This window comes from Hesperophylax consimilis, chromosome 18 (genome assembly GCF_061612785.1).
Source record: "Hesperophylax consimilis isolate HC1 chromosome 18, BYU_Hcon_1.0, whole genome shotgun sequence".
Taxonomy (NCBI): Eukaryota; Metazoa; Arthropoda; class Insecta; order Trichoptera; family Limnephilidae; genus Hesperophylax; species Hesperophylax consimilis.
The window spans coordinates 22,332,792-22,347,551 of record NC_142853.1 but is presented as its reverse complement, the minus strand read 5'-3'; the positions used below and the strand labels follow the sequence as shown (position 1 = coordinate 22,347,551).

The 14,760-nt window shown below is 35.4% G+C and overlaps 1 non-coding gene across 1 annotated transcript; it reads right to left on the bottom strand.

The window, feature by feature from the left end:
* Window positions 1-14,472: 14,472 nt before the first annotated feature.
* TRNAE-CUC (transfer RNA glutamic acid (anticodon CUC)) lies at window positions 14,473-14,544 on the bottom strand. Its single transcript has one exon. It is a non-coding gene; the product is annotated as a tRNA-Glu (tRNA).
* Window positions 14,545-14,760: the final 216 nt, after the last annotated feature.

The following is a 14,760-nucleotide window of genomic DNA, read 5'->3' as shown; positions in this document are numbered from 1 at the left end:
CTTATTTCCAAATTTTTAATAATAATATCAATATTTATGTTTTCAAAGTGTACCAATAAAAAAAAATAGCGTTAAGTATTTGTGGATAACTGGTCTTTAAAACACTTGCTTTATTTCGAGCACTCGGCTACGCCGTCGTGCTCGAAAAATCACGCGTGTTTTAAAGACCTGTTTACCCACTTATACTTTAATATACTATTTTCACTGGAGTTCCGTATTCGTTTCAATTCAATGAAGCAGCCGAGAAATGAAACAAACACAACCACAATAAGGCGAGATGCACCGAGCCTATGCTGCCTGGCGATAAGACGTGCATTATATTAGGTATCTGGTTCTGTCCAGCGGTTTCAACTAACTCATTTAACTACGGGCGGGAGCCATTGTACCGGCTCAATATTTTTGTACGGCTCAAAAAGTCAACTCTAATGAACGAGAGCCGTGTGTTCAGAGCGTATAAGCAATGAGAATGCTGTACTCGCCCGATACGATTCGCCCGATACGACTCCCCCGCTACGACTCCCCCGCTACGACTCTCAGCTCCCAGCACGTGAACTGTCGTACGACTCTTGTTACGCCGCCTTGTAACACGAGAACGACTCATCGTCAGTTTTAACCTATATCACAACATGTATGAAGCAGTGAAACTCACGCTTAGTTAGCCCACTCAAACATCGATAGCGCTACTGCAAAGCGCCAACGCTAAAATTTCTCTGCGCCAGGGTTTCCTCTTAATTTATTTCACCCTTCTGCTTTAAACAGGTGGTTATATAGTTTGTTATAAATGTCGGCAGAAAGTAATAAACAACCCTTGCGCGTATTTGAGTATTTACTTTGGCCATTGTGTGGGTTAAAATGTGTGTGGGTGCAAATAAATTGGTGTTCAAGAAACACTTGGAATTAAATAATAATAGTTGTGCATCTTCATCATATCGATTGTATGTTATTATTTTGGAGAGATGTTTTTTTGTTGTAGTGTGACTATTTTGTGCAAGAAGAAAAAAAAGACGTAAAAATAAAAATAATGCAGAAATCTGATTTAACGAAGTACCATTTTTTAACTCTAGCTTCACACAGGAGGCACAAGAATTATCTTTGAAGATGCTGTGTGAATGGTCTTTCCAAGGAAAAAGGTATGATCGGTGGGTTTGAATCTGGGGTCAGTGTGTCCAGTGGGTCAAGAGAGTCCTGCTGGAGAGGTCAAAGGCTCTATCTCAACCAGCCTCTCCAGATCAGTCCCGCCATGCAGTAAATGGGCAGACGCCTCGAAAAACCTCACTTCGTGCACCCGAGCACCCCTGCTAAGTCACCAAACGTAGCGAACCACTTGGAGTGACCAATAGCAGAGTTGTTGGCTATCCAATAAATTGATCCCGGGGCGGCGGTACCCATACCCGCTTCCCAAATTGAGTACCTACCTAAGTACCTATTTAAAACTGTGAGAAAACGATAATCGCTGGGGTCATCAAATTAGTGCAGCTATTCGATCTGAAATATATATATATATATTTTTAAATAAAACCAATGGATAAGTCGGCGCAACGTTTGTTTGTGCATGGCCTATGAACATTTTTCAATATCGAATTTAAGAGAAGGCCATTAGTGTGTTTATGCATTACCGTTACCATTACCATTACAGTGTTTATTCAATATGTTTTTCTTAAATAAGAAAAGAATAGCAAAAACTTGTGCAAGAGTGTATTTTTTTCTTTACTTTGTATAGTTCAGATATTTTATACGGTCGCAGAAATAGGATTAACTGGCAATTTATGAATGGTTAATAATTGTATCATATAGAGAATATTGCCACGTGTTCATACACTTACCATAAAACCAAACACACAATGAGAAATCTCTCCATAATTCTCAGATTTCCATCCAAAACACGGAATTTTTTTCGCAAATTCAGCGCCGATAAAACATCGATTTAATATTAATGATATTTCCACTAAAATATTGACAGGCGCGAAATGCATCGAGGGGTGAACAGATAAAGGGGCAAGTTATTTAGTGGGGCCCTCGGGACCTCGGGGGCAAAGGGGCAAGGGGTCAAATCCCAAGGGAGAAAAAAATACACAATATGAGGGAAATATTATTGCTAATAATGCGAAATAATAATAATAAGTTTTGTGGATTGTGTGATTTTTGCAGCCGGTAAATGTTAAGGGTTAGGCACTGAGTAGATAATACCAAATAAGCTATAGTATTAATAATACGTTCAACTCCAGTCAAATGATAAATACCTTTTATTATTAATTACTCCTCACTAAAACAAGCATAAATAGGAATAATGATTCATAATAATTATATTTATCTTTCTACGAGAAAAAAACGGTAGTAATGTCATTTTAGATTTCTATAATTTATTAACGGAAAATAAAAAAATACAAATAAAATAAACGTCACAACTGCTGACCCTGTACAAATCGCAAGTTCGCACCTTTGTAGAATTAAGCAGCCACCTCTGGTCCGGAGCCCCAAAATTCCTGAAAAAACCCTTGACTTATGCAGAAACAGGCGGTCCGTTTGATAGATTCTCCTATCTTAACAGATTGCAATCTTTAGTGCACAGGCGTCAGGTAGGAATGCTGTCCTTGTTCTACCGGTATTACAATGCAAGATGCTCCGAGGAACTAGCGTCATTGACCCCTTCGGCACCGGTGCATAATCGTGAAATACGCCAAACGGGCGCTCAACATTTGTACACGGTTGACATTTGTCACATGAGAACGGCTCGCTTTTACGGCTCGTTCTTGAGTTCAACAGCTCGGCTGTGGAACGATTTGCCGGCCTCTGTGTTTCTTCCCTCCTACAACATGGATCTCTTCAAGACCCATGTGCACTCGTTCCTCTCCTCAAAAAGACCCTTCACACAGCATCCTCAGAGATGAAATAGGCCCTAAGGGAAATTATTTTTCTCAAGGCCTCCTGTGTGCAGTGAATGTAAAAAAAGGGGATGCAATAGTCTCACTGACTCCATACGGAAGAGAGCTGTTGGGACTTTTGTGCGGTGTTCAAATAAAAAATTACCGTCTAAATTAGGTATCTGTCAATTATCTGTTTCTGTCCAGTGGTTTCAACTAACTCATTTATCTCATTGACACTCGTTCTTATCTCCGGTATGGTCTAGTGGCTAGGATACCTGGCTCTCACCCAGGAGGCTCGGGTTCGATTCCCGGTACCGTAAAATATTTTTATGTTTAATATTGTATTTTATTAGTTTTACGCATGACGAAAAAAACTTTTGCCATTGGAAGCTTTTTTCTGCTTAGTGCACCAACCGACAAGTGTAAATAAAAAATCAGCAAAAATTTAATATTTCAACTAACTTCTTCGAACTAACCCTTAAAAGGACTAGTATTTCATATCTTATTATATTCTTAGTATAAATCAGAAGCATTAATGATAAAAAACAAATATTGAACCATATAAAAAAATATTTTATTGAAATCATTAACAAAAAAACTGCTTCCCCTAGTTTCACTTTAAAATCCCACAAAATATCGCAATACTCTATTTATCCTCCATAATATTTATTTCTTCTTTCCAAACACAACAATCTATATGGATTTTAATTTCGTAATTATTTTTTACTTTGTAATGTAACATAAATCTTTAATTTAAAATATGTTTCGTATTTCACCAAATAATGCATTATTTTTTTGGAAAATGTACACTCCTCTTCCATCCACAAGTAAATGCTTTTAATGGAAAAGTAGTATAAATGGAAAACAAAAGCTATAACCTGAATTGTAATATTATGTTCAAAAGTTTAATTTAAAAAAAATAAATACATAAAAAAAACTTAAAATAAAAATAACTTATTAAGTATATTCTTCATACATATCTTAATATATTCTTTATACATATCTTATTATATTCTATATAAACATATTAATTATATTCTTTATTCATAACTTATTATATTATTTATACATATTTTATTATATTCTTCATACATATCTTAATAAATTCTTTATACATATATATCTTGTTATACTCGTATTTTTCATACATATCGTAATATATTCTTTATACATATCTTATTATATTCTTCATAGATATCTTAATATATTCTTTATACATATCTTATTATATTCTTTATATATATCTTATTATACTCGTATTCTTCATACATATCTTAATATATTCTTTATACATATCTTTTAATATTCTTTATACATATCTAATAATATTCTTGATATAAATCTTATTATATTCTTTGTACATATCTCAATATAGTCGTTATATAAACCTTATTATATTCTTTATACAAATCTAATTATATTCTTTATATATATTTTATTATATTATTTATACTTATCTTATTATATTGTATATACATATCTTATTGTATTCTTTATACGTATTTTATTATATTATTTATAAATATCTTTTCAAATCTATCTACATGTATTTGTATATATTATAATAAAGAAGAGCGTTCGCAGGTTTTTTATTCATAAAATCTACAGTTTTATTCCGATATTTTATGAAATCTTGCACACTTGACGTTCAAAACGAGAGGAATGTTAAAAACCACCCCATCCCCTTTTCCCACCCCCTTAAAACAGAATCAAGTCTGGCCATCGCCGGGTGCTTCAGCTATTAATACGTTATAATATATTATGTGTAATTTTTTTTCTTTCCAGAAATCGGAGGCAGACGCTACTAGTCGAATATTGAAAATGATTTTTTGAACGATTATATCAACGCATCAGATTTAGCCTAGAATCAGAAAGAAAAGTATCTAAGTCAGTCACCATAGCAAAGAGAGCGGTGTTACTGTAGTAAGGTTGGCATTAACCTAAAATATGTTACCAACCAATTTACTGAAAATGCTTTCCTAAGAAATCATCTCAACACATTAGATTAACCAGAAAACTGAGAAAGCATAGCAAGCGAGCTCCACAGTAAGAAGAGTTGTCTTACTGTTGGGCGGCGTTACCTGTAACGCAGTGTAACGGAGTTGGGCCCCTTGGGCGGGGAGGCAGGGGGGCCGAGGGAGGAGTGGGCGGGGAGCACGGGGCTGCTGGAGGCGGGGGCTGGCGGGGGCATGCAGCGCGCGCCCCCGCCCAGAGAGCCGGCCCTACAACTCTCCACGAGGAGAAGGTAAGAATATACAGTCATTTACTATCCACTCTCCACCACAACCATTGTTCTTCATCAATCATTTACCTCCAGTCCTCGAGCCTTCCTATCCTGCTTCATTTCTCTTCCACACAGCACTCTTTACCAGTCTGCCTCCAGAAAATTTTGAAAAAGAAATGAAACTTCGATGAGTTTAAATTAGGCTAGATTATTTTATACACGGTGTCCGGATACTCGTAGTACAAGCGGGAAACTGGAGAATCTACACCACATGGGGAACCCAAAGAAACATATAGTATTTTGATTTGAGCATTTTCACAAAAAAAAAAAAAAACAAAAAAAAAATATTTTTCGGCTATTTCAGGGTTAAAATTTTTTCGTAATTCGATCTGAGACACCGACGCAACGGATAGGAATTATTATTAGCATAGGTAGGTACTCACAATATGTAGCGATGTTCCGATCTCCAATTCAAAACACAAACACGTCACATAAATTATTTTAAATGTTCACCGTTAACTTCCAAGCACAGTTGGGTCCGTCTGATGATTGATTATTGCACATTTGAATCATGTCGGAGTTTATTTTTGCCTCGTCGAAGGCATCGATGATAAGTCTCAAAATCAAAACATTAAAAACGTACAACTGTTTTCAAACACGTCGATGATAAATCTTAAAGTATCACTATCAAAACAATAACAACGCGCATTAAAACAGAAAAAATTTCGACCACAATTCGCTTTTATGTTTAAATTAACGAGAAAACTTCTTAAAGCAAAATGCAATGTAAACAATAACATAAATACGGCCACGTGGGGCGACCCATAAACGAAAACTGACCTACCTACTACTGACGATTTAACAGAAATGTGACATCTGCTTATCGTGCGTCTCTTTCCTTCATATGTAAGTTGAACCCAGAATACTAGAGAAAGCTATATTTTGCGAATATGTCAGAGATAGGTATGAATTTTAGAACAACAGATGTTTTAACCCTGCAGAGCAGAAATATTTTATGATTACACCGGATTAAATGAAGGATGATTTCAAAATAATGTTTTAAATCCGGGTTTCTTTATTTGTTTTACTTTTAAATAGTTTTAATTAGTTGGGTACTTTGATCTTCAGTAATAATTTATAAGAATTTGATAAAAAAAATCAACTTCGAAACTCGATTTATTCGAAATCGAAAACTCAAAAAAAAAAACAATTATACTACAAAATCGACTCCAAATGTGATGTAGATTCACCAATTTCCCGCTTGTACTACCAGTTTCCGGACACCGTGTATAAACTTTATTTTTCCGATTCTGGTCATCGTGCTAAAAAATCCCTTGTTAAAAAATTGCTTGTATCCCTCTGATTTTCTTGCCGGAATGCTGGGGATAGAGATAGAACGTCTAGACGTTAGGAGAAATATTGCAATGGTGTTAGTGGCGCACAAGCTGCTAAATGGGCACATTTGCAATCCAGATATTCTGGAACGAATTTTTTTTTATGTCCCTGATAATTTCATCAGAGCTAGACAGCACAAATTATTTATTTTTCCAAGGGGCAGGACCAACCTACCAATGATCATGCCTTTGGGGAGAATAACTACTTTGTTAAATCACATTTCTTCGGTGATTGACATTTTCAATTTGAACCAAAGAGAATTTAAGACGGCAATAAGCATACTATTTAACAAATCTGGTTAATCAGATAGTATTGATGTACTTACCCATGCAAATAAATGTATGTACTTACTTATTATAAACTGTAATTTATAAACTGTTATTTGTGAAATGTAAATGGATTATACTGTTTTTCACAATAAATCAATAAAATAAAATAAAAATAAAATAAAATATGTAAAGCCGCACCATTTCATCTGGGTACAAGGTCATTATGACGTATAAAAGGCCACTGGCTGATAAGACGGATGTCAACGAAGTTAGCCGGTGCGACGTCAACAACGCCATATTCACGAACAAAAACAAACAACGTTCTTACTTAAACCCTTATTTAAAATACCTTTTCTTCACTTATTGTAATATATTTGACCGGTCGGTGGCCGAGTTGACATCGCGCTTGGGTCCCATTCGGGCGTAGTGTGTTCAATTCCTCGGCTGGCTAAGTCCTCCATCACAACACAAGCAACATTTTCAGCTTACTGTGGTGGTAGTAGGAGATTTTCAAATATTGTCAGGTTATTCGTAATCCGGGAATGTTTGTGTTTCTTTTAATAATAAAAAAATATTCATTCCTAAAACGGAATCGCCGCCAGTAGGAGACTAACTCATGAAGTACATAGAAAGTTCATTGCTGATATCATTTATTTATTTGCTGATAAGGATTTGAAACGTTGCTGGAAATGGCATTAGCCATATTTGGTGATTTCTTTTATTTTTTTTTATTAATAATTTTTCTGGCACATACATTGGTATAATTTTACAATAAAGGAAACACTTTTTTTTATATAAACAGTTAAAATTTAAAGAATAATACATTTAGCAGATTAATCAAAAAAATATAACATAGGCATCGCCAGTTCGTGGGTATACTTGTGTTTATTAACAGTTAAAATTTTACTCACATACATACATTATCTTTGTAGAAGATTACAAAATAAAGTTGAAAAAAAAAATAAAAAAAATCAGTGTTTACTGAATTACAATTCAAAAGACATGATTGAAAAATATAAAAAAAATAAAATTAATTATGCTATGTTACATCATGTCATTTGAATAGCCAGTTATTCCCCATCTTCCTCCTTCCCGTCTCCTTACCCTCCCCATTATCTTCAGCCTCACAACATACCCCAAGTGAGCATTCCCTAGTCTCATTGGCTCAGGATGGTTGGGAGCAGTTGAGACTCTTAGGCAGTAAAATAAAAATAAAATATCTATTTTCAATGGAAACGGAAACATTTTAAATAATTTCTTAGACAAATCGATAGAAAATGTCAGTGCGTAATACGCAACATATTGGTATCACATTTTTTTGGTTTTACAATTCTATCGAAAGCACTCCAAAGGAATTGATGCGATATCAGCCCCATATTCTGAGATCACCTGTCACATCTTTCACCTTCCCGTCAGAAGTGATCTGTACCGGTCATAAATACTGGGACGGTTTATATTGCATTCGTTTTCCCATCGAGTGCCAAGTAAAGTACTGTCCCTTACACCTTACGATATAAAACTAAAAAGCTTAAAAATGTTAACATCGTGGTGAACTTTGTTACATTCGAATTCGTGTGATAGAAATCAACATTATATGACTAGCTCATCGCCTTTCAAAAATAAATGTTATTAATTTTCTTTAATGTATGATTATTTTTTTGTCAACAAATTAAAGAGATCAGCGGGTCTTACACTATGAAATCGATAACTTCGGATCGATAGGCGTAACTACCGACGATTTTATACTGAGTTCCCGAGCACGGTCGTGCTGTTGATAGCCATACCGATATTGATAACGCAATAAATCGTAAATCGACAACGCTGGCAACACTGGAGGTATTTTCTATTAATTGATATTCCTAAGCTCCAGTCGGCTACGTAAAAGTTAAACATGCAAAAAAAACTGACCGTGTCGAATTGAAATAATAACTTTAAAACATTGGCAGTCCGCTTGTACTTTTTAACACTAAAAAGGGAGTAAATTAGTTCATCGGGTCTTTAGTCGTGTCATAACTAACAACCTGTGTTTCTCCAGGCTGAGACGGAATCAATAGATCGCGATTTAATGATGAATATTAAGACCATGAATCGTGCATACGATTTCTTTCAATTCCAAGAGCTTCGTTAGCTCACCTCCATTCATAAATAAGCCAGTAATTTTGCATAACGAACGATATTATCCAAAAAGGTATGCATTATGACAGCTTGTCTGACCTTGAATGCCGCGCTAAGAGCAGCAGCTTTTGTCTACCGGCTATCAGAATCATAATTCTAATCATACTAGCAAATATCGCTAACTGCCTCATTCAGTTATCCTCAACATCGCATTGACATAGTGCTTTATCGATTGTTCGTGCTAGACCTCCTGATAAATTCTTAGATCAGTGACATCATCACCTGTAGGCAGACTGATGCAACCTAAGCGCAAGCATAATACTAAGTTTTGTGATCGAGCTTTCGGAGCATCTAAGCCGAAGTCTTGGTATAAACTCCCTCCAGAACTAAGATCCATAACAAGTCCAACAGAATTCAGGTCTAAACTAAAAAATTACCTTTATAAGCTGTCATACTCTTAAATTAAATATATTATTCCTGAGAGAAAGTCCAATTATATCCAATTTTCCAATTATTTCCTAAATCCTGTATCTAAATTTCACTAATAATCAATTAGTCAATGTTTAATTATTTTATTTATTTATACGCCCATTGGGCTTTTACATAGTACATAGTTCATAAAAAATAATATTCTGAAGACTGAAAGTTCACAATAGTAACAGTAATAATACGGTGTAAACTGTGTACCCTAAAGTTTAAGTTTAGACTTACGGAATTCAATATAACCATATCCATTTGACATATTATAACAGCAAGTAAATAGTAAATGCATACAATAATTATTTGTAGGTGTAAACCTGTTGTATAAAAATAAGAATATGCCTACTCCTAAGGTATACAAACGTAAATTAGTTAAAAAGAAATGTAAAGTTTATATTTACATACTAGGTAATGGCATAAGTAACGTGATATCATACGACACATAGTGTATGAGGCCATTGGTGATTTTGCACAAAAACGGCGCTATATAAATCATCCAAATATTATTATTATTAAATGTCATAATATCAATAAATGATAAAAGTGCAACTTCAAATAACATTTCATTTCCTTGTAGAGTTGTTTTCATATTGGCTTTGTCCTTATTCCGTTGCGTTACAGTCGTACCTTCTCCAAGCTTAATTATCTGAATTATCTGCCAGGTAAATCTGTAACCATTTGAAATAAAGATTAATATTACTAATTAATAATTTTGGTACCTACTTCGTCGCTAGTCTGAAATGATTTATACTGACCAGTTGAAAAAAATTAAATTTAAATATCATTGAACTTGAATAATTTTACGCCTAATACAGGAATACTATTTCAAATTACGCATGCACTCATACACCGACAACCGAAATCAAAATTTTGATACCATGAAAGAATCTCGAAGACATAATTCAACAAAATGAAGACATTAAAGCTATTAACGAAAAATATCAAGACAAAAAAATTCTACAAGTCAAAGCCATTATAACAAACAAATAAAAAACCGCAAAAACTTCACTCTACAAACAAATGGCGAGATTAGATTCCATCTTATTATCAATAGAATAAATAAACGAACTCTAAACTTCTTGCCTGAACAGGCTATGCATTAATTACAATAGCGTATTATCTAAGGTTGATATTTTCAGTTGCCAAATACAAGACGTCCATAAAAGAATATTTCTCTGATAGTTTGTGAATAATGTTTGTCTCTATTGTTTATATCTCTATTATGATTTGATTTATATCTACAACCTCTCTCCATGGCTATAAATGTATTGTTTTGTAAATTTTTCGTTTTATATAATCTTTTGTTTTGTATAATTTTTAAATAATTCATATTCCTTCCTCACAAATTTAAATTATGCTGTGTCAGTTAAAGTCACCAGGAGGAAATCCATAATTGGTTTTATTTTACTAAATAACACTTATGTACAAACTGATTAAATGTAAACTGTCGATTTCCCAAAAATGAATAAATAAATAAAGGAAATGCACTTAGGATTTATGAGAATTAACGTTGAAGACTGCAATCCCCTCACACAGTGTTTCAAAGATTCGAACGTACAGCACAAAAATGTTACAAAAAATGGATCGTACAACGTGCAAGCACTGTGCAGAAGATCATTACATTATAGTGGTGGGTCAAAAAACGACAAACACGTTTGCACAACATGTTTGGAGTAAAAAAATGCCCAAACTGTTATTTATAATCCGCACAAACAGTTTGTCCGTTTTGTCGACTCTTCTAACTTTTATCAAGAAAGCACGAGAATGAATGAAAAAGAACTATTCCAAACGAATAACATTATATTACTCTCTCGCACTAACGTCGTATTAATATGTAAGAGTGAGATAGGTCTGTTGCAGGCGAAAAACAGTACCTGTTTTTTCCGGGAAAAAACACTATCTTAACGTTTCACACTTAAGGCCCATTACGGGTAAAGAGCGAGAAGGCAATCCACAACAGGTAAGGGCTGTTTTCTGTAAGGCACCCTGTTTAGCTGTTTTTTCCAGGAAAAAACACTATCTTAACGTTTCGCACTTAACACCCATTACGGGCAAAGAGTGAGAAGGCAATCCTGTTATTTTTAAAACGGGTTGAAATTGAAATCACATAAATATGGGGCTGTTTTCCGTTTTCCATTCAGTTGTTTATTATTACAAAACGAGAACGAGAGTAACGAGAAAAACGAACAGACCTCACCAAACGGCTCGTATACTCAGTATACTGAGTGTTGATAGTGTAAAGTTGTTTATTTTCTGAACGACGAATTCTTGGTTTTGTGAATATAACTTAATTTTAATGATACCTAGCTATCTCGCTCCTATAGATAGCAGGGTTTTATTACTTTTATTGTTATGGACTGTAACTTACAGTTACGCTACTAACCCATTACTAATTCACACAAATTACCTCAAAAACGGCTCGTTTTTTTTCAACAGTTTGGGCAAACAGTTGACGTTTTACAAATAACAGTTCGTTTTCGTTTTTTAAAAAGAACAAAAACGCCCACCACTATTACATTATCGAGTGCAAGTCCCTGAAGCTGCCACCCAAATGTACTAACTGCCTATCAACAAACCGGAAGAGAGAATGAAACTAAATAAAATTTAAAAAAAAATATTGAAGGCCGACCAAATAGTGAAATAGCATAATATAATTTAATAGCTAAAGTAATTTTTCAAATCTTACGATGAAGATGACGTCACAAGCTGAAGATAAACTTGGAGGTTCCAGACGGAAAAAGCTCTGCATATTTCATGTGTACCATTCGAAATTTTTGTTTTGCTAATAGATTTTTTTCTAAGTATAAAAAAATGGTCAAAATTATTATTTATTTATTCATTTTTGGGAAATCGACAATTTACATTTAATCAGTTTGTAGGTACATAAGTATTATATAGTAAATGTAACGGACGTACTGCGCCAGGTTCGGCCGCGGTCGCCCCATATTTAAATCTATTTTAAAATTGAATAAACTGCCTGTAAATTGTAATGTAAAACCTAAAAAATTGTCAATATGTAAATACAATAAATGAAACGTCGGAGCTTGGCTAGAGGACACGGGCAGAGAAGTATACTGTGAGAGCTGGAAAAATCATCAGAACATTTTAATTCGGGCACGATTATGAGAATCGTGCCTATACGAGAGGGAACGTTCGGCCACGGCCCGAAGCAAAGGACCGTGCGCCGTCATGGCGTGCGATATGGTTCGCCGTCATAACGTTCCACAGGCGCGATTCTGAGGATCGTGCCCGAACAAAGAAAGGCCGTGGTCGCGTTCGACCACGGGCCCGAAACTACCGGCCGAGCGGCGGTAAACGGACCGGCGGCGCGCCGCGATCGCGTCACAACACGGCCTTCGATTCCAGGAATCAAAGAGAAAGTGGGCCCGTGTGAGCGTCGCGCGGCCGCCGGCGGCCTATAAATCGAGAAACAGTCCCTCAGAAGGGCAGATAGCCAGCAACCACCACCAGCTCTACACCTCTCTCTCTGCTCTGCCCTCTACCTCGCTCCGACTTCTTCCTCTGCTCGCCTTCTTTCACTCTGACCCCCGCCTCACCCTGGACCACGGACTTGCCTACCCCTTCGGACCAGACCCGGAATCAGTATCAAGAACAAGCGACAAGCGATCGGACCAGCTCTACAGCGGCTACAGAGACGGCCCCGTTCTACCCCTCCACGCCACTGAAGGACGACATCTCACGCCTCACACAGATTGGGATCACCGGCCCATTTACAGTCTTATGTATCACGCTTACGTCTGATACAGTAAAATAAAAACATTATGGATTTCCTCCTTGTGACTTTAACTGAGATAGCATAATATGGAATAAGTTATTTAAATTTGTGAGAAAGGAATATGAATTAAAAAAAATATACAAATCAAAAGATTATATAAAATGAAAAATTTACAAAATAATACATTTATAGCCATGGAGAGAGGTTGTAGATGAGAATGTTCAGTCGAGAATTCTGCTTAGAGTTCGTTTTGCTTTGATCAACCCTGAACAGAACACAAGAGCGTTTTGAACGCGCAGGTACATTGAATGGAATCTTGTTTAGCAACTCTGGGCATTGAACATTATTTTTAACTACTTTATACAGGAATAGTGCATACTTATGATGCCTCCGTACACTCAGTGAATCAATTTAAAAGTATGAAGCTGCATCTGCATAATTATTAAATCTTACAAATGACTTGTAACATAAATATTTTAGGAATTTGTTTTGAATTGCTTCGATTTTGTTTATGTGGATTTTGTAAAATGGATACTAAACAACTGATACAAACTCCAAATGACTAATTAAAACTCATTATCAGTTTAGTTTGATGATATTTTTGCCTTCACAATTAATAAAACATTAAGGACGGGTTGTTTTACGGAATTTGAACAATTCATCAATGAAGGTTCTTGTCAAGTTCTGTTATTGTATCATTGTTGGCCAGTTGTTTCACAAAACTTTCACAGAACTTGAAAATCATCTTTGAAATTTACTACCCTAAATCAAATCTCACATATTATATGACGAAAATTTAAACAGTTTTTGAGAATGACGCAGAATTTTTCGGTAAATAAAATACTGGGTAGTGATTGAGTTGACAAATCCATCTGGATAAGATCATGTAAGGCGGTGTGGGTTCAATTTCCCTCCTAGCTAACTCGTCCATCATTGCACAAGCAACATCTTCCGCTTATAATGATGGTAATTGGAGTTTTGCCAATATTATCAGGTTTTTCAAAATCCGGGAACACGTCTGTCCGGCGTGCAGAAGTAAATTTTATGTGATTAATTTGTGTTATCAATCAATTTATTAATTGAAAATAATATATAGTGCGGCATGTTCCAGAGGGAAGATACTCTCAGTATCGCCCTGGTATAATCACCATTCAGAATTGAAACTTAACTTGAAATGGCTTTAGTCGTGTTTGGCTACCAGATCTAAATAGCCAGATATTTTCATTTTGCCCATTTCCTCCCCCTCCTCACAGCCTTCAGCCTCAAAATATACCCCAATCGGTGATGCCATAGTCTCACAGGTTCCAAACGGTTGTGACTCTTGTGCGGAACGTACTCACATTAACAAAATAAGAATTACCGAATTTCATCAAACTTAAAAAAATATATTTCCGGTACCGGGAATCGAACCCGAGCCTCCTGGGTGAGAGCCAGGTATCCTAGCCACTAGACCATACCGGAGATAAACGAGAGTGTCATGAAATCAACCAAGTTCCAAATGGAAAGAACGTCTAGGTTTTTCTATTTCTAAAGCATTTTCGATTTGAAGACATTTTTAAATTCTAGTCGGAAAATTGCAAGTTCGAATCCCGTCGCAGTTTTTATTTTTTTTCACCTAATATATATAAAGTTGATTGTGTGTTTATGGTTTTGATTTGTATACAAATATAGTATCTT